Source organism: Sebastes umbrosus, chromosome 9, assembly GCF_015220745.1.
Source record: "Sebastes umbrosus isolate fSebUmb1 chromosome 9, fSebUmb1.pri, whole genome shotgun sequence".
NCBI classification, from domain to species: Eukaryota; Metazoa; Chordata; class Actinopteri; order Perciformes; family Sebastidae; genus Sebastes; species Sebastes umbrosus.
In genome coordinates, this window is record NC_051277.1 from 1,775,159 (window position 1) to 1,795,818 (window position 20,660).

General features: G+C 39.7%; 1 protein-coding gene across 2 annotated transcripts in view; it reads right to left on the reverse strand.

Moving 5' to 3' along the window:
* The window catches only part of mgat4b (alpha-1,3-mannosyl-glycoprotein 4-beta-N-acetylglucosaminyltransferase B), a 78,777-nt gene that overhangs the window by 39,814 nt on the left and 18,303 nt on the right, over nt 1-20,660 (reverse strand). The gene's annotated exons all lie outside the window — the stretch shown is intronic.

Genomic DNA, 20,660 nt, shown 5'->3' on the forward strand with positions numbered 1-20,660 from the left:
ATGTAACCATTAATTAATTGATGAAATGTGACATAAATTGATATTTCTGTTTTAATTTGCATCTATATTTATTTATCTTTGTATTAATTCCCTCATTTATTTACTCCTCTGTTTAATTTTTCCTTTTATTTATGTATTCATTTTTATACATTTTTAAAATGTTTATTTATTTATTTTGCATTATTTATTTATTTATTTTTTTTAAATACATTTTTGCATTTATTTATTTATTCCTATTAATTTTTTAATGTATTTATTTATTTTTGCATTTATTTATTCATGTGTATAGTTTTATTTTTATTATTTATTTATGAATTTTGCATTTATTCATGCAATTATTTTTATGATTTTTTAAATTGTATTTATTTATCTTTTCATTATTTATTAATGTATTTATCTATTTATTATTTATTTATACATTTATTTATTTATTTATTGAGCAAATGAATACAGAAAAATCAATCGGGACTAGCTAGCTATAGTTTACTCGTTGGGGATTTCGAGGGATGCAGCCATTTATGTCCACGTCTTTCTCAACAGTTTTTCTTTTGGTAAAAAACTCTCCGATTTGAGTCTTTTAAAAGTCTTTCAAGTCTCCTAGTGGACGGTCGGTGTTAGTAAAAGTACCAGAGCCTCATCAGCAGAGTCGGTGTGTTTTACAGAAACCTCAGATTCTCCTCCATGGAGCTAAATAATCATCTCGTAGAGCAGAAAACACTCTAACAAGAAGTGACAGCAGGAAACAGGAGAAGACATATGAAGCTACCAGATGTTTGGAGTTGAGTCAACAGCTGGACTTCCTTTGTTTAGCAGATCAGTGTCGTCCTGCTGGGCCTTTATTACATTGACAGACTTTAGTTCTCCGTCCTCAGTCTGTCTGATGATAACACAGAGCTTTAATATAATCCATCCACACCGCTCACAGTTAGAGAAACTTTCATTCAGGATAGAGTCTGAATCTCCAGAGTCTGAACTTCCTGAACCTATACTGGGTCGACAGAGCAGCTTCTATAATATTTCTGTTTGTGTGATATGAGCTGAAGAACAAAGAGAGGAACAGCTGGAGAGAAAAACCAGGTGACTTCAGTCTGGCGCCGTCACAGGAAGTCAATTATCACTCCATGCACACACAGAAGCAGGCAGGTACGTGAGGAGTGAGAACACACCTGGCGAGTCAAGGCTGAGGCTTCAACATAATGACATCATCCCCATTACATCATCACAGTCACTGGAAACCAGTTCATCTGATACCAACGTGGTCACAGAGAAGAGGTTTTATTTACTATCCAGATCTGGCGACCACAGCTGAGAGTCGGACCGGTAAATAGAGACATCTGCCTCCCGTACAACGGCCACATCACCGCCAACAACACACCAAACTACCTGTCGACCTTCGGCTCCATCTTCAGATTCTGAGGAAGACTCGGAGTAAAGTTTGAGTAAAGAGAGTTGAACCTCACTTTGAATATTCACACGTCGTCTGTGATTTTTCACAACAAGCCTCCTCTGCTGTTCACACTGATTTATAATGTGAGAAGTCTCTCTCTCTCTCTCTCTCTATCTCTCTCTCTCTCCATCTGTCCTTGGTTAACCTTCTGTAAAACCAGCCTCTCCTCTGCCGCTGAGATAAGAGCTGAAAACACCTCCACTGATGGAAACCAGGAGGAGAACAGAAGCTGCTCTCAGAGCGTAGCTGAAGAACAGATGAAAACAAAGAGCTATTCTTCTTCTTCTCTTGCATTAATTCACACAGATGAGATGAGAAGAGGAGAGAAGAGAGGAGAGGGGAGGACTGGTAGGAACATTAGCATCGGAGCCAGACGGACTGAAACACAGAGCAGGATGAAGCAGCAGGACGGCCAAGAAACCAACAACAGAGAATTAAAAACACAGAAACTAAATGTGTGAGGAGCCAGAAACACTGAATGAACGACACCAACAAAGAGCTGGTTTCTGTTTTTCCTCTCAGACAGACAGAGAATCAGTCTGCTCTCCGTCAGGTGTCTGTCTGAATAAATGTCTCCTAGTTTTTATTCCACGGCTTCAGAAAACCTGTGTTTCTACGGAGGAAGGAACCGGCCAGCATTAAAAACATAAATGAATAAATTACTCAATAAATATATAAATATATCATTAAATGTAGCAAAAATATTAAAAATAAATGTAGCCATTAATTAATTGATAAAATGTGACATAAATTGAAAACTTACTCTTCTGTTTAATTTTCCCTTGTATTTATTTGTGTATTTATTTTTATTTATTTTTAAATGTATTTGTTTGTATTTGCATTTTTTTTTTTAAATCATTTATCTTTGCATTTATTTATTTTTTTCCACTTATTTTTTATTTATTTATTTATGCACGATTTTCCATTTGTATTTCACCCCTTATTTATTTCCCCAAACTTATTTATTTCTGTATTCCTTTCTTTTTACATTTCTTTATACATTTCTATTTTAATTTGCTTCTTTATTTATTTATCTTTGCATTAATTCTCTTATTTGTTAACTCCTCTGTTTAATTTTCACTTTTATTTATTTATGTATTCATTTTTAAATTTATTTTGCAATTCTTTTTTTATTTATTTTTTAATTTATTTATTTATGCACAATGTTCCATTTGCATTTCACCCCTTTTTTTTTTTACAGTATTTCCCCAAACTTATTTATTCCTGTATTCTTTTCTTTACACATTTCTTTATGCATTTCTGCCTCATTATGCAAATGAGGGGGCAAATGATTTATTTCCTCATGAATAAATAAATAAATAAATACATTTAAAATTAATTATAAAATCAATAAAAATATAAGTGGAAAAATAAATAATTAAATACAAAATTAATGCAAAAATAAATAAATACATTTAAGAATTTCTAAAAATAAATAAATAAATAAATAATAAAAAGGAAAAATTAAACAGAAGAGTAAATAAATCAGGGGGAGATAAATAAATAAAGAAACAAATTAAACAGATATATCAATTTATTAATGGCTACATTTATTTTTAATATTATTTTTGTTTACATTTAATGACATTTATTTATTTATCGAGTCATTTATTTATATATTAATTAATTTCTTTATTTTGGCAGGGGTTCCGTCCTCCATATGTTCTCCAGTCAGCAGGCAGGTGAATGTTGAATCAGGACACGTTGAACAGATGCTGCTCTCTGTGGAAACCGTGATGTCAGTACAGGATGATGTAAACGTTGTCAACCTGAGCAGAGGTCGAGAACTGAAAAACACCCGTGTGGGTTTAAACACATCATACTGATAAGACTTTGTAATAAAGTAATAGTTTCAATGCAAGACATTACTTGTAGTTTTACAGTGTGGTATTAGTACTTCTACTGCAGTAAAGGATCTGAGTACTTCTTCCACTACAGGTGATATTATTCAGTCCAACCCACACACTCACACTCACACTCACACTCACACTCACACTCACACTCACACTCACACTCACACTCACACTCACACTCACACACACACACACACACACACACACACACACACACACATACTCACAAACCCCTTCTCCAACCCAAACAGTCTCATGTGACAGGATGACTTCATCGTCGTAGCGTCTGAGCTCTGCTTTCAGTCGATATGTGGAGTAGATCTGTGTTTATCTGAGCCTTCAGTCAATACTGCTGTTGGTCTCAGTGTGTGTGTGTGTGTGTTTGTGTGTGTGTCGCAGTCATTATCACGGTCACACACACTCTCACTGGTCAGTTTGGCAGCGCTCAGATATTCTCACATTGCTTCCTCTCAATATCAGCTGTCACATCCAATAGGAGCAGAGACAAAGAGACGGTAGGAACTAAAATCTGGCAGCATTTTGGTTCCTACCCTCCTTTCAGACCACATGAACTCACTGGTTTCACTGGTTCCTACCCTCCTGTCGGACCACATGAACTCACTGGTTTCACTGGTTCCTACCCTCCTGTCGGACCACATGAACTCACTGGTTTCACTGGTTCCTACCCTCCTGTCAGACCACATGAACTCACTGGTTTCACTGGTTCCTACCCTCCTGTCAGACCACATGAACTCAACAACTACGAAAAAAGCCTGAAAAAAGAAAAGTCAGAAAAATGTCAGAAAAATATTCCAAATAAAATCTGAAAAAAGCCAGAAAAAAGTCAAAAAAATGTCTGAAAAATGTCAGAAAGAAAGGCAGAAGGAAAGTCTGCAAATGTCAAAAAAATGTCAACAAAAATGTTTGAAAACTGTTGAGTTTTGAATGAAGTGCGTTTTACAACGATCAGAGAGGTAAAATTACTGTTTCTGTCAGTGGAGTCTGGTGGCTTTGAGGAGAACATATTAACTGTGTTTTGTACATTAATAAATTATCATACTTGTTTAAATCCCTGTTGAGTTTATTTCTTAATAGGCCTACTTTCGGGACAGTAAAACATCTCGTCTACTTGGTTGCACCTCTCAGGTAATAGGAGACGTTTGATCGTCTCGTGTTGATTACTGCTCAGTAATCTGAGCTGCTGGAGAAGCTTCAGTTAGTCAGAATACACAATCAGCTCTCTGCTGCTCAGTTAAAAGATTAAATACACACGGATCTCACTAATATGACTGGAGATGAACGAGGCCCAACGTTCCCTCAGCTGAGGGGCGAGGAGACGCCACATCCTTAACATACTGGTTTCCTGTACATATGATGCTGGGAGTGCAGCTTCCCGTCTATAAGATAATCGCTTCCTGTCTATAAGATAATAGCTTCCTGTCTATAAGCACTCTGACGCTCCTCACTTCTTATCCAGAGGTCATACAGATTAACATTTCCTCCTCTGCTCTGTTCCCACACTGGTTTACATCCACCCCTCCCAGTCCTCCCAGTCCTCCCACTCCTCCCAGTTCTCCCAGTCCTCCAGTCCTCCAGTCCTCCCACTCCTCCCAGTCCTCCAGTCCTCTTAGTCCTCCCTGACATGTGACTTCGTCCACCTCTACTGCTGACATGCGGAGGGACGTCAACTACGTTACCCAGGATCCCACAGGGAGCCATCGTGGGGTCAGTGGTTGGACCTGAGTACTTCCTGTTTACTGTGCTGATGGTCCCCGAGGATCCCAGAGTACCAGGATGTAGATAAGAAGAAGAACATCAGCATCAAACCTGATCCCATGACCAACAACAGGAAGTCTAACATCTTAATGAACGCTCTCTATTCCTGCAGTTCATCATCAAACTCCTCACTTCATTTAAATTATAATAACAGCAATCATAGCAATCCATCCAATTCATAGTTCTCAGTCACGTGACTGACACAGAGCCTGGAGGGCAAAACACTGTTCCAACATGGCGGCTAACACTAAACTCCAAAGAGCTAGTCAAATCTTTATTTATTACAACCCACTAGTATTAAGATCACCTCTCAAACGAGGAGAAACAAAGATATAAATACAAACTGCTGTCACTGAGCGTAGCATATTTACATGGATCCATTTACATTGCAGTCACTGCATGGTGTACACACGACACGCTAAAAGCAAGAAAAAGTCAGACAAAAATGTCCAAAAAAAGTCCAAAGAAATGTCAGAAAAATGACAAAAAAAGTCCATAAAAAGGCAGAAAAAAGCCTGAAAGAAATCCGAAAAAAGTTTGAAAAAATGTCTGAAACAAAGGCGGAAGAAAGGCAGACAAAAAGTTGCGTTCTTATTGCCGCTTTGCCTCGTACATTATCATGTCATTCACACGTCTTTCCCTGCGACCACAGGCCATTAACACTAAGACTCAGGGAGACGTCAGCAGAGCTGAATATTAGTTCATAGCTGAACATGAACTCTTTAAATAATACAAACTATAATGCTCCTTTGTCTTTACAGCGCTGGAGGAAGTACTAGTAGTACAAGTACTCAGTATTACCTTTTACTGAAGTAAAAGTAATAATACTACGGTGTAAAAACTCAGAATGTTACTTCAGTAAAAGCACGAAAGTATCCAACTAATACAGTATATACATACAGTATTTATACTATCCTTGTAACTCATGCACATACTGATATATGTATAATATATAGGATATAGTATATACTGTATAGTATATATGGTGAATGTGTAAACTGATAAACTCTTAACTCTTTTTGTTACCTTCTAATAAAGAATGCAGCGTCGGCTAAATGAGCCGCTGTGAATGTTAATGAGTAAATAATTAATGTGAGCAGAAGCTCTCAGCTGCTGTCTGTAAACTCAGCACTTTATACAACTGATGTATTTATTTAATATTCATTATTTAAGAAGTACAGAGAGAAGATAAATAAACAACTAAATAAAAAATCCTACAGAGGTTTAACGCACTTTATAAATATATAAACTTCTCTATTAGCTTTAAAACTGTTCTCTCATTAGAGGGTTAGAAGATGTTCAGTCAGCAGGAACTCAGATAACTCAGTACAAGTACAAAGTACGTTCAAGTACTATATTTAAGTACTAATTTGAGGTACTTTACTGGAGTATTTTCTTCTCATGCCACTACTACTCGACTCTGAGTGTACTGTGTGTGTACTGTGTGTACTGTGTATACTGTGTGTATGTATAGCAGTAGTGAGAGGCAAACTGTAAACACAGAGAGGGGGGGTGAACTGTCAGCAGAGAGCTTGTCGGGGTCAAAGGTCATCTTGTGGTTTGTTGAAGCTCTAAAACATTTGACCTGTTTCTGACCTGAAGCCACAGACAGCAGTCGATGTACCGCCACAACAAGGCTTTTACCTCTTCACCTTATTCCTCCTCCTCCTCCTCTACCTCCTATATCACCTCCTCCTCCTCCTCCTCTTCCTCCTCGTCCTCCACCTCCTCCTCTACTTCCATCTCATCTCCATCTCTCCCTCACCTCCACAACCACCTCACAGCGGTCGATGCACCGCCACAACCAGGCTTTTACCTCGTCACCTCCTCTTCCTCCTCCACCTCGTCACCTCCACCTCCTCCTCCTCCTCTACCTCCACCTCCTCCTCTACATCCTCCTCCACCCCCTCACCTCCACCTCCACCTCCTCCTCCTCCTCCACCCCCTCACCTCCACCACCACCTCACAGCAGTCGATGTACCGCCACAACCAGACTTTTACCCCCTCACTTTTTCCTCACCTCCTCCATCTCATCTCCATCTCTCCCTCACCTCCACAGCAGTCGATGTACTGCCACAAGGCTTTTACCTCCTCACCTCCACCTCCATCTCCATCTCAACTCGACCACCCTCCAAACAAACTGTACTAACCGAACCCAACAGGTTAGGTGTGAAAGCACTGCTTTTAAGCCTCTTTTAGCTCCTAGTTTTGGTTTTACAGACTAAATAATAATAATAATAACAACTCTCAGACAGAAACTAAAGTTTGACTCGATAACGATCAGAGAAATATGAACTGTCTACAGACTCTTATTGTGAAAAGACACAGGATGAAAGAAGCCATATTTCGTCTGTATTTATTTAAGATTAGTCAGAATGTTTTATTTATGTGTTTGATATGGAGTCTTTATGATGTGGCTTTAGTGATGTGCAAGGAAAGTGTTATTTTATTTTGACAGTCTCCTCTGAGTATTTCCTGTTTGGAGACAAACAGACTTTATTGATTTAAGTTTTTTCTGATGAATGTTAATTCTCAGAGCTGCTCTTCTTTGAATTTCTGCCGGCGGATTTTTCCAGAAAAGGTAAACACAGGACGCAGTGTGTGTGTGTGTTTGTGCGTGTGTGTTTGTGCGTGTAGAGCTGCTGCTGGCCTTCAGCCTCATTGACTGGACTTTACACTGAGCGGTCTGTTCTCACTCATTCAGCTCAAGTATCACTTCTCTTTAAACAAGGCAGCAGTTCATCGCCTGCAGCTGAGTGTGTGTGTGTGTGTGTGTGTGTGTGTGTGTGTGTGTGTGTGTGTAACCTCTCACTTCATTCAGTTTAACAGCCTGTTCAATCCAGATGTTATGAGCAAACACAGCAGCAGCAGGCTGGTGATGTTTCATCACATTTCACAATAAAACTAAACAAAATGAACCTTAAAGGAGATTAGTCAAGTATTTAATCCTCTTATCAACATGGGAGTGGACAAATATACAAATGTATTTATATATGTATTATTGTAAATCAATTAACAACACAGATCAATGACAGATATTGATCCAGAAACCCTCACAGGTACTGCATCTAGCATAAAACAATATGCTCCAATCGTAACATGGCAAACTGCAGCCCAACAGGCAACAACAGCTGTCAGTGTGTCAGTGTGCTGACTTGACTATGACTTGCCCCAAACTGCATGTGATGATCATAAAGTGGGCATGTCTGTAAAGGGGAGACTCGTGGGTACCCATAGAACACATTTACTTTCACTGATCTGGAGGTCAGAGGTCAAGGGACTCCTTTGAACATGGACATGACAAAATTTAGCAGAATGTTATTTAACCTCTTCATGACCAGCTAGTCTGACCTGGTAGGTACCGATGGATTCATCAGGTTTTATAGTTTACTATGATACCAGTATCTTCTGCCTTTCTTTCGGACATTTTCCAGACTTTTTTTGGACTTTTTTTTCTGATATTTGTTAGGCTTTTTTTCGGACATGTTTTCGGATATTTTTGGGGCTTTTTTTCAGACATCTTTCTGTCTTTTTTCAGAGGTTTTTCAGAGATTTTTCGGGCATTTTTGGACTTTTTTCGGATATTTTCTGATTTTTTTGAGACATTTTTCTGACTGTCTTTTATGATATTTTTCGGGCTTTATTTCATTGTTTTTTCCGACTTTTTAACTTTTCTTCTGCCTATCTTTCGCTTTTTTTGGACATTTTTCAGACTTTTCTGATGCCTTTTTTCAGACATTTTTCAGCGGGTACCAATGGATTCCTTAGGTTTTCTAGTTTCATATGATACCAGTATCGTCACTCTAGCTTTAAAACTGAGCCGCTACAACCTCCGAAAGATCGATTACGTTAACGCGTTAAAGAAATTAGTGCCATTAAAACAAATTTGCGTTAAGGCGTTATTATCCCGTTAAATGTGACAGCCCTGATGAAGATCAGTACATGTCACATCTCATCATGTATTTATCACCTCGCCTCTAAACATCAGACGTTTTAAAAGAGATTCCTCATCATCACAGGAAGATCTTTTTCTAGAGAACGTTGTTCCAGCTACAATCAAAACGTTGTTAAATGCATCAATCTGGTGAAGTTTGAGAGCAACATTATGAGTATAAAGTTGGCAGGTGGAGGTTAACCTCCGGTCATGAAGCTACACTGAGAATCACAGAAGAAGAAGAGCGGATGTTAGTCAGCATGTAAAGTCTCAGAGGAACAAGTCAAATATCAGATTACTCCTCATGAATTATAAACGGTAATCAGCTGGAACTGATTAAAATGTAAACCTTTTTGCATCTTGTTTTTTGTTTATTAAATATTTTATAAACTAGGCTGGCAGGAATAACAGCAGCTTCAGCCAACGACGGGCTCCTCATTCAGACGGAGAGAGAGAGGGAGTGTTTCCTCCGTTCACTCTAATAGGATCAGTTTGGCCTTTTTCACTCCTCCTGCTCCGACAATAAAAACATTTAGACCGACCGCACAATCACACACACACACACACAGTAGCATGTTTCTATACTAGTGAGGACTCTCTTTGACAGAATACAGGACATTCACTGAGCCAATAACACTTTAATAATACGTCTAATCTGAACCCTGAATCTAGAAGTTTAAACCCTCTAACGTCCTCTGAGAGGACAGAAGGACGTCTCATAAACTCATAACGTCCTCATAAAGATAGAAGAGCACAGACAGACAGACTGGGAGCGTTCCCAGTTAGAGGGGTAAGGGGTCCAGCGGGGGGGAATGGGAGCTTTTGTTACCGTGGGAACAGACGCTTGACGGACAGGGCACTCCACCGTTGACGTGGTAACGGGAGATTCTTATCTTCGTCAGCCAATCAGCTTCCTCCCAGGGGGAGGCTGTGTGACCCAGTACTTTCCTACAGTACACCCCCCCTCTCTCTCTCCGTCTGCCTCTCATGTAACGTACCACACAGGTCACAGGTTTGATTCCCACCACAGCAGAGTACTGAACTCCTTCCTGTTCACTCAGTGTCCGTCCTCCTGGAGACGAAGCTTAAACAGCAAAGTTAAACAAACTTAAAGAAGATTCTTTAGGAGGTTGAAAATGTCAGAAACACCTGGAGTCCCGCCAAAAGCAAGTCAAAGCAAACAGACAAGTCGGATTAAAAACACCCAAGAGACAAGTCCAAGTCTAAAGGTCCACAATACAAGTCAGAGTCAAAATGCTATAAAGCTGAGACAAGTCCGAGTCAAAAGGTCCAAAGACAAGTCCGAGTCAAAATGATAGCAAAGCCGAGACAAAACATCGATGACAACGAGACAAGTCCGAGTCAAAATGTCCATGAAACAAGTCAGAGTCAAAATGCTTGCAAAGCCAAGACAACATTACCACAAGAACGAGACAATTCCAAGTTAAAATGCTAGCAACGCCAAGACAAGTCCGAGTCCAAATGCTAGCAAAGCCGAGACAAGAACGAGTTAAAATGCTAGCAACGCCAAGACAAGTCCGAGTCCAAATGCTAGCAAAGCCGAGACAAGTCCGAGTTAAAATGCTAGCAACGCCAAGACAAATCCGAGTCCAAATGCTAGCAAAGCCGAGACAAGAACGAGTCAAAAGACCCATGAAACAAGTCAAAGTCAAAATACTAGCTAAACAGAGACAAGTCAGAGACAAAAGGTCCAGAGACAAATCAGAGTCAAAAATACGAGCAAAGCCGAGACAACATTTCTACAAGAACGAGACAAAATGCAAGCAAAGCCGAGTCAAAACGTCCATGAGAATGAGACAAGTCTGAGTGAAAAAGCTAACAAAACCGAGAAAAGTCAAAGTGAAAATGATATAAAGCCAAGACAAGTCCGAGTCAAAATGCTAGCAAAGCCGAGACGGGACTGTGCTGCTGTTAATCAACCCAGTTGATCACTATGAGTCTCCACAGGGATCAATAAAGCTCCACTGATCTGATCTCATCAGGTCCAACAGGACGCTGCTGATTGGCTGATTATCACGGACCATGTTTGGTCCGTCAGAGTGAATCATCTGATGAGGAAGAGGAAGATAAAAGCAGCTCACTGCCAGCAGTGTAATTATGATTAGAGCAGAGCAGCCATGTTGGCTCGCCGCCCCACTCCCCCAATATAATCTGATTTTAGTGAATTTAATGTGGATGTAATGAGGGACTTCTGTCATGATTACAGACGTCATTTCCTGAATGACTGAACCACAGAAACATGAAAACACAGAAACATGAAAACTGCAACTTCTTCATCACGTGATTTAGACATTAAATCTAATCGTCTGAAGCCACAAACACTGATGTTAAAGAAGGAAAACCGTTGTTGCTGCAGATACATAAAACCATTCAAACGGAGGATATAAGGACAAGTGTCTAATGCCTGCTGGTCAGTCGGGATACAGTGAGCACATTTGCACACTACAAATTACACAACTTCACAAAATGAGAGTCATGACCAAGTCCAAGTAAAAATACTATTATGCCAAGACAAGTCCGAGTAAATTCGTCCACTAGACAAGTCCGAGTCAAAATACTAGCAATACCGAGACAATTCCGAGTCAAAAGGTCCACGAGACAAGTCCGAGTCAAAATACTAGCAAAGCTGAGACAATATTTCCACAAGAACAAAACAAGTCCAAGTCAGAATGCTAGCAAAGTCAAGACAAGTCCGAGTCAACAGACATGTGACCGATTATTGGTATCGTGATTCGCTAAAAAAAACCACATGGGTAAGGAAAAATGCATTATGGGAATGCTATTTGTTTTTAGCTTTAGCCTCGTAGCTTCCTGGACTTTGTTTGGACTTTTAAAGTTTTTAAAGTTTTTAAAGTTTTTAAAGTTGTGGTTTTAGAGTGTGTTTTTAGGCGGCCCCTCAGGTCTTCATGGGTTGAGGCAAATTTGTGATTTTGGGCTATAAATAAAACTGACTTGACCAAATAATAAAAGCACAAGACACAAATTAAATACTGAAGAAAACATGTTTTTAAACTAAGATCTTTCTTAATCCTAACCAAATTAAGTATTATAATTGAGTTAATTATTGTCCTCATCATGTCGTTTCAAATTAAGAGAATATAAATATAATTTGTAGGAAACAGGGTTGGTTTAAATGTCTGAAGTTGGTCTCATTTTTAATTTGTAGTAAATGTTGTCTCGGTCAGAATGGGAAACTCCACTTTCTTCGTATTAAAACGGCATTTTATCTGTTTGTCAATGCTCTTTTTTTGTTGGAAAAAGTGATTTAAAAGCTGAATTAAGAAGAACACTTCAGTAATAACAATGTGTGCTCCTCTAGTTATCTGTTAGGGAAGGAAATCCCTCTTTTCAGGATGTCTGTGATTCAGAGTTTAACTTTCTCTCTCAGGAGTTTAACTGTGGAGTCGTAGAAACGGTTCAGGTCAAAGGTCAAGAGACGAATAAATACAGAACGTATAGCAGGGAGAGATGAGGGAATAAGAGGCAGAACAATGAATATCATGATTGGAGACTTTTCGTTTTGGCAGCTGAGAGTTTTAATCCGGTCTGGATCAGTGTGTGGATATACAGGATACTGAGGCGCAGACGCCTCCTCCTCCTCTACCTCCACCCGTCTGGGAGGTGGAGGTGAGCGGAGTCAGGTAGCAGCTTGTGAATGAGAGGGTTTGTGGAAAAAGACTCGAGCAGCGTCGGACACAAAGAGGGCATTTAGAGAGCGAGGGGCCACATCTGGAGGGAAACCCAAATACCAACCAATTAACCACAACACCTTATCCTCCCTGAGTGTGTGTGTGTGTGTGTGTGTGTGTGTGTGTGTGTGTGTGTGTTGTCAGGTTTCTCTGCTCCGTGCTGAACTTCAACTCTAGATGTTATTTTATTTGTGTCCTACCTGTTTCAGTTTGTATTTCTTCATTTTTTCTGAACCATTTTCACTTTTTCACTTTTCACTAAGATTCTGAGATCTTATAAAATATCAAAAAATATCAATAAAATATCAATATATAATCAAAGTATCAGACTTGTGTTGCATTCACCAAGAGCGAAGCAACTTTTCGCCTTGTTTGACTGGCGCCGGAGAGGAGGAGGAGCTCGTCTCCATAGATACCAACAACTTCATCAACCATCAACCATGGAAGAAATAACCACTGTTGCTGCTTTGTACATGTTGGTGAAGTCCCAGATATGTCAGAAGAACCAAACACCGTCGTGTCTGGGTTCATAACATCACCCGGCGGCGAGCTGTATTCACATACAGTGACATCACACTGACTGTATCTAGCAGCCACACGTCGCTACTGCGGTATGAACCCAGAATAAACAAATTGTGCTGTGATTTAATATCAATAAACAGATCAAAGTGATGCTGAAATAACTACATAATGATGCTGATTAGTAAAAAGTCTGAATTCATGCTTTGTCAGGTCCGTTACCATGACGACAAGCAAAAAACTTTTAAAATGCTTGTTTTCTGAATGGAGTTTGGATGGATCAGTGCCAGGCTATGCAGCTGCTCCATCAACACTCAACATAAAGTCATCTAGGCAGAAATACGGCAGCGACGTACACAAAACTGATGAATATTAGCCTTGTTTAAATCAGAGTTTACGCCAGAGGGGCGAATTATTCAGTTTTCTTTCCTGAGAATTAAAAGTAAAATTAAAAGTAAACCTATTTAACAAAAAAATGCTGTTGCAGTGCTCTTATTATTTTGTTATTTTCATTATTTTAAAGTCACCAGAGTGCAGGAAACAAAGTCTCTGAGACTCTAATTTTCCATCAAGCAGTCTGCCATTAATGAAACTTTAGAAGAAGGAGTAAACTGTGTTCAGGGAGACTTTGAGGAAATCAAACAGAGACTGTTGAACTAATCTGGTCCTCCACGGTCTCAGCTATAAATAGAGATAATGCTCATTATGACCCTCACATACCAACACAAGACGCTCACACACTCACACACACAGACACACACACATTCCTCTGGATCTCCATCAGCAGCAGCAGCAGCTGTTTCCCCCGATGACTGACATCATTTAACTAACAACAACTGTTGCTCCGCCCCTTCCTCCCTGCTGCCATGGAGACGAGGAGACAAGGGGAGGACGCTAGGATGTAGGGTGGAAGGAAGAAAGAAAGCGGAGGCGAGGGAGGATGCTAATAAAACCTGAGTACAATAAAACAATGAAATACCACCAAACACGCTGCCGGAATACTTCCAATACTACTAGTACTAAAACTTCAATTAATTTATGCAACATCAGCCAGAAGTCTGTGCACACTTTACAGATTCAAATATAAACATCAGACACACACAGCTAGCCTGTAAAAACAGATCTGGGTCCTCCCTCCACCATCTGAATCAGATCAAATGGGGCGTATCTTTGTTTATTCATTTATTGTCATGTGGACAACAGTCATCGGCAGCGAAAGTTTAACATCTCCCTCCAACAACGCTCAGGAAATATGCAAGTAAAAAGAACCTGAGATATAAAGCAATGCAGAAGTTAAAATATAGGTATAAAATATAAAATATAAACATACTTAATATGTGGCTCAAAGGTAAGAGTGAAAATCAAGAACTGCAGAAACTTAAACATCCATGAAAAGCTGATTTATGTCTGTCTGGACCGTAGACTGGATATAAGAAGTGGTTCTCGTCACCGTGACGACACAGATTGGTTTGTGGACTGCAGTTCTGAAGCCTGCATCCATAATTAACGTTAACTGTGATATTAACTGGAATGCTAATTTTGGCTAAAGTAAAACAGGCTTAAAATACCAACAGCCGACTCCTTAGAGTGTCTTTTAGTACAAACGAGCACTGAATAGCGTCGCCGTGGTAGCGACCTGTCTCTCAAAGCGGCCACGCCCTTAATTATATCTAACTTTAAGCTTTAATAGAATTGAAATGGGTGAGTTATTTCGCTGTAAACAGGTTTAATTCTGCTGTAAAGTTGGTTGTTTTTACACAGAGGTCTGTGGGGATTAACTCGCTTTTGGAGCCTCAAGTGGCCGTTAGAAGAATTGCAGTTTTTGTCACTTCAGCGTTGCCGCTCGGTCTCGACCAACAAGAATCATTTCAGTCCTCTGAGGATTGAAATGTAGAAAGCTTTTAAACACCCAACAAGCAGGAAGATCTTTATCCGTTACAGGAAGACCGATTAGTGTGTCGTCTGCATAGAAATGATCATTTATTTATGTTGGTTTTTTGAAGATAAAGATGAAGATGTGGTATTAAAGTATATCCAGATAGTCATACTATTAATAATATGAACATCCTCCCCTTTGAGTCTGTTGTGTTTTTATTCATGAATACAAACAAACCACTGAGTGTATAAAGTTACTGAGTCTGTTCAACATGTGTTCATGTTTTCATCAGTTATTATGATCAACAACAGCTTCCTCACTGTTAGTCAAGTTTCCATGATGTCATATTAAAGCATTTATATGTGTTGTTATACAAGCAAAGTGAGAAATATTTATTTTACAAAGCTATTCTGAGCTCTTGGAACAAACTCTGCAACGGAAGTGAGCGGCTGCGTCAGAAAACAACTGTCCAATCAGAGCAGTTGTATATATTGTATTTTTATTTCATATATATATATATATATATATATATATATTTCTAGCACAGTACTGGAGGAGACAACACAACGTTTCACTGCTCAGTGTAGAGATATGTGATGAATAAAAGGCGGAGAAATTAAACACGTTATCATGTTTTTCTGCTAATGATGATTAATAATCTGCATCAACCAACATCATCTGGATGATTCAACACGCACATGCACGCACACGCACGCACGTGCACACGCACACACTGTATGGTGGCAGATGGTCGCTGGGAGGAAACAGATACCTGAAACTCAGAGAGATTTAAACAACTAATGTAATGAAAGTGATTCACACACAAACACACACACACACGCACACGCACACGCACACACACATGCTGTCCATTTGGATTCTCATTACTCATCTCCAGTAACACACACACACACACGCACACGCACTCACACACTCAGAGAGTGTTTCTGGTAGACAGATGGTTCACTCTGTGTGAGGAAGCTGATCTGATTCAGTACAGAGACTCCCCGTCACCTTCTCCTCCTCTTCCTCCTCCTCCTCCTCTATATGAGCCAGTTTGTTTCTGTTTCCTCTATTTGATGGTTTGAATTAGATTTTCTTCTCATCTGTCTTTAGATGATCTCCAGATTTCCCTGTAAACTAAATTAATGGATCCTGTTTACTGTCGTGAGGAAACAACATTTCTCTGTTTTTAGACAGCAAACATAACAGATAGAAAGCTGGAAACTAGGGGTGGAAAACAAATCAATGCAGCAATGTATCATGATTTTGTTTTACGATTTTGAATTATTTTAAAGCCAGAATCAATATATGTGCTTCATCTGAGTCTATGTGGAGGTAGAAGGAAGTTACTGCTTTTATTGTGGTAGTCTGAGTAACGTGATGTCATATCCGTTCCGTATCCGTCAACCAAAACAAACCACAGAAAGTATAAAACGTCGGAGGGTCGTCGTGGATACGACCTGCACCCTCCCATGTTAAATCCAGCGTGGTAAACACTACACATCCAGTAAAGGATGGAAACACTTTGGGTTTCACACATTGACAGGAAAAAAAATTCAAACGGCCCCGATGGAGCTGACCGGATGGATAAAGAGAACGGAGCTGACGGGAGAGCTAGAGACCACCTTGGAGAAGTTAGAGGAAGTAGACACGTGGGACTACGTCCGCTTTTCAAAATAAGGTGTTAACAAAGGGAACTGTATTTACAAAATACATCTATGGAAATCAGATTGATGGATTATATTCACCAGAAGTATCAAACATTATACATTAAAAAGAAAATACCACTAATCTGTGAGGGAAATGTCTTTATTCTTTGATTTTTGGGTTGCTGGATAATAAATAATTCCTGTCAATGATTCTGATATATTTGACTTCAGGACGTCTCTGACTACATACAGACGTAGGCAAAATTGTTGGTACTCTTCCGTTAAAGAAAGAAAAACCCACAAAGGTCACTGAAATAACTTGAAACTGAGAAAAGTAATAATAAATAAAAATGTATTGAAAATTAACTAATGAAAATGAGACATTGCTTTTGAATTTTGGTTCAACAGAATCATTTTAAAAAACAAACTAATGAAACTGGCCTGGACAAAAATGATGGTACTCTTAACTTAATATTTAGTTGCACAACCTTTTGAGGCAATCACTGCAAACAAGCGATTTCTGTAACTCTCAATGAGACTTCTGCACCTGTCGACAGGTATGTTGGCCCACTCCTCTTGAGCAAACTGCTCTAGCTGTCTCAGGTTTGAAGGGTGCCTTCTCCAGACTGCATGTTTCAGCTCCTTCCACAGATGTTCAATAGGATTTAGATCAGGGCTCATAGAAGGCCACTTCAGAACAGTCCAATGTTTTGTTCTTAGCCATTCTTGGGTGTTTTTAGCTGTGTTTTGGGTCATTATCCTGTTGGAGGACCCATGACCTGCGACGGAGACCAAGCTTTCTGACACTGGGCAGCACATTTTGCTCCAGAATGCCTTGATAGTCTTGAGATTTCATTGCACCCTGCACAGATTCAAGACACCCTGTGCCAGATGCAGCAAAGCAGCCCCAGAACATAACCGAGCCTCCTCCATGTTTCACATTAGGTACAGTGTTCTTTTCTTTGTATGCTTCATTTTTGCGTCTATAAACATAGAGCTGATGTGACTTGCCAAAAAGCTCCAGTTTTGTCTCATCTGTCCAAAGGACATTCTCCCAGAAGCTTTGTGGCTTGTCAATATGCATTTTGGCATATTCCAGACTCGCTTTTTTATGATTTGCTTTCAACAGTGGTATCCTCCTCGGTCGTCTTCCATTAAGTCCACTTTGGCTCAAACAGCGACGGATGGTGCGATCTGACACTGATGTACCTTGACCTTGGAGTTCACCTCTAATCTCTTTGGAAGTTGTTCTGGGCTCTTTGGTTACCATTCGTATTATCCGTCTCTTCAATTTGTCATCAATTTTCCTCTTGCGGCCACGTCCAGGGAGGTTGGCTACAGTCCCGTGGACCTTAAACTTCTGAATAATATGTGCAACTGTAGTCACAGGAACATCAAGCTGCTTGGAGATGGTCTTATAGCCTTTACCTTTAACATGCTTGTCAATAATTTTCTTTCTGATCTCCTGAGACAACTCTCTCCTTAGCTTTCTGTGGTCCATGTTCAGTGTGGTACACACCATGATACCAAACAGCACAGTGACTACTTTTCACCCTTTAAATAGGCAGACTGACTAATTACAAGTTTGAAGACACCTGTGATGCTAATTACAGGACACACCTTAGTTTAATATGTCCCTATGGTCACATTATTTTACATCTTTTCTAGGGGTACCATCATTTTTGTCTAGGCCAGTTTCATCAGTTTGTTTTTTAAAATGATTCTGTTGAACCACAATTCAAAAGCAACAGCTGATTTTCATTAGTTAATTTTCAGTAAATTTTTATTTACTATTACTTTTGTCAGTTTCAAGTTATTTCAGTGACCATTGTGGGGTTTTCTTTCTTTAACGGAAGAGTACCAACAATTTTGCCTACGTCTGTACATGCTGAAAATCAAACATTTTTACTGGATTCATTTAGAGATTTTCCAAAGTAAAAGTCCCTAGAAGTGGATGATTCATCTGTTTCCCTTCATGGTCTAGTGGTAAACAAGTTAACAAAAATCCCAATAAATCCCAATACTTCAAAATCCCAATACAGATCGAATCAGCAGTATGGTGATAGTATGGAATCAGGAGATGGGTGAATCATCCCAGACCTAGCAACTGGTTATTATTTTCATTGTTGATTATTTTCACCATTAATCGATTAGTTGTTCAATAAAACATCAGAAAATGGTGAATAATGTCTTTTCATTGCAGCTCTGGTTATAATCTTTACTCACACACTGAGCTTGGAAATGATTTTTCCTGTTTCTATCTTTAGGGGTTAAAGTGAGTAAAATAGTGAAACAGAGAAAAGGACATATGATCAACACTGAAGCTGTTGTTGTGGTTTAACTCTGCTAATATAAAGCACAGAATTTATATTTATTATTGAAATAATTAATTGCTGAAATAAATACTCATTTATCTCAGAATATTAATGTTTCATTGAGAGAATATATTGAGTTACATCAGCTAGTGTATTTTTAGTCCCATGAAGATATATAATTTATATATATAAAAATATTAAATACACGAAGCAACGAAACAGAATCATCTGCACGCAGCATTTGTTAATATTTCTACTTGATCAATGATATAAATCGTCTTTAGTTCATTTAGTCTTTAATGATTTTATCAGCTCGGTGATCGTCGCAGCTCCAAACGGCAGAAAAACAAAGAACGAATGTCCTTGAAAAGAAGCAGAACAAGAGGTCAAAGGTCACGTCCAAAAACATAAAATCACACAAACACACTCAGAGTCACATGCTGAAGGCAGTGGGTCACATGTTGTCCTCCTGATACCTCTGGCACAAACACAGTGCCCACACACGCACACAGTGCACAAACACACACACACACAGCTTACTTAACATATCTCAATGTCAGCACGTTGCCTCGGACCAAACACTCATCAGCACTGTTACACGGAGAAAGTGTGTGTTTCTGTGTATGCGTGTGCGTGTGTGTATGCGTGTGCGTGTGTGTGTGTGTGTGTTTGACAGAGGTAAACTGTAGTTCAGGGTCCTACACACACACACACACACACACACACACACACACACAATTAGACTTGCTGGTTGGCTGTACATAACCGTATAAATATGATCATCATTTAAGTGAATGCAGATCATCATGTGCAGCTTGTCCCCAGTCTGACCCAGTGACCTCAGACTGTGACGTGAACTGGGAACTTCCCAGTGTGCCAGTAATAATCGTAATACTACGTTCCTTTACATACAAAACTTTATTGGCAAGCAAATGTAATATTTGTTTAGACACAGCTTCAGTTGAAAGCACATTCTATCTCCACGGTTGGGAAAGGTTTTTACAGCAGCAGTGGTGGAAGAAGTATATTTTACTTCAATGAAAGTACTACTACCAGACAGTACAAATACTCTGTTGCAAGTCAAAGTCCTGCATTCAAATTGTTACCTCAAGCTACTACAAGGAACTTTCATTTGGTTTTGGCGGCCCCTGTGGACAAAAGCGGTAGTGTTTCCGCGCACCAGACTCCCTTTAGAAAATCTCTGATTTTACTGCAGCAGGGTCTCAGTCCTGGTTCTGGTTCTCCCGTGGTCCCCTTCCCTCCAGCAGGCCCAGCAAAACGGCCTGGGCCTCCAGCAGTCACCTGTTTTCTGGCCGTCGCCAACTTGAGTTTTGGTCGTCACCATCTTGGTTTTTAGCCGTCTCCATCTTGGTTTCTGGCCGTCGCCAACTTGAGTTTTGGTCGTCACCATCTTAATTTTTGGCCATCACCCTCTTGAAGTTTGGGCCGTCGCCATCTTGGTTTTTGGTCGTCACCATCTTGGTTTCTGGCCGTCTCCATCCTGGTTCTGGTTCTCCCGTCCCCCCTTCTCCTCCAGCGAGCCCAGTAATACGGCGTGGGCCTCCATCAGCGTGGTGT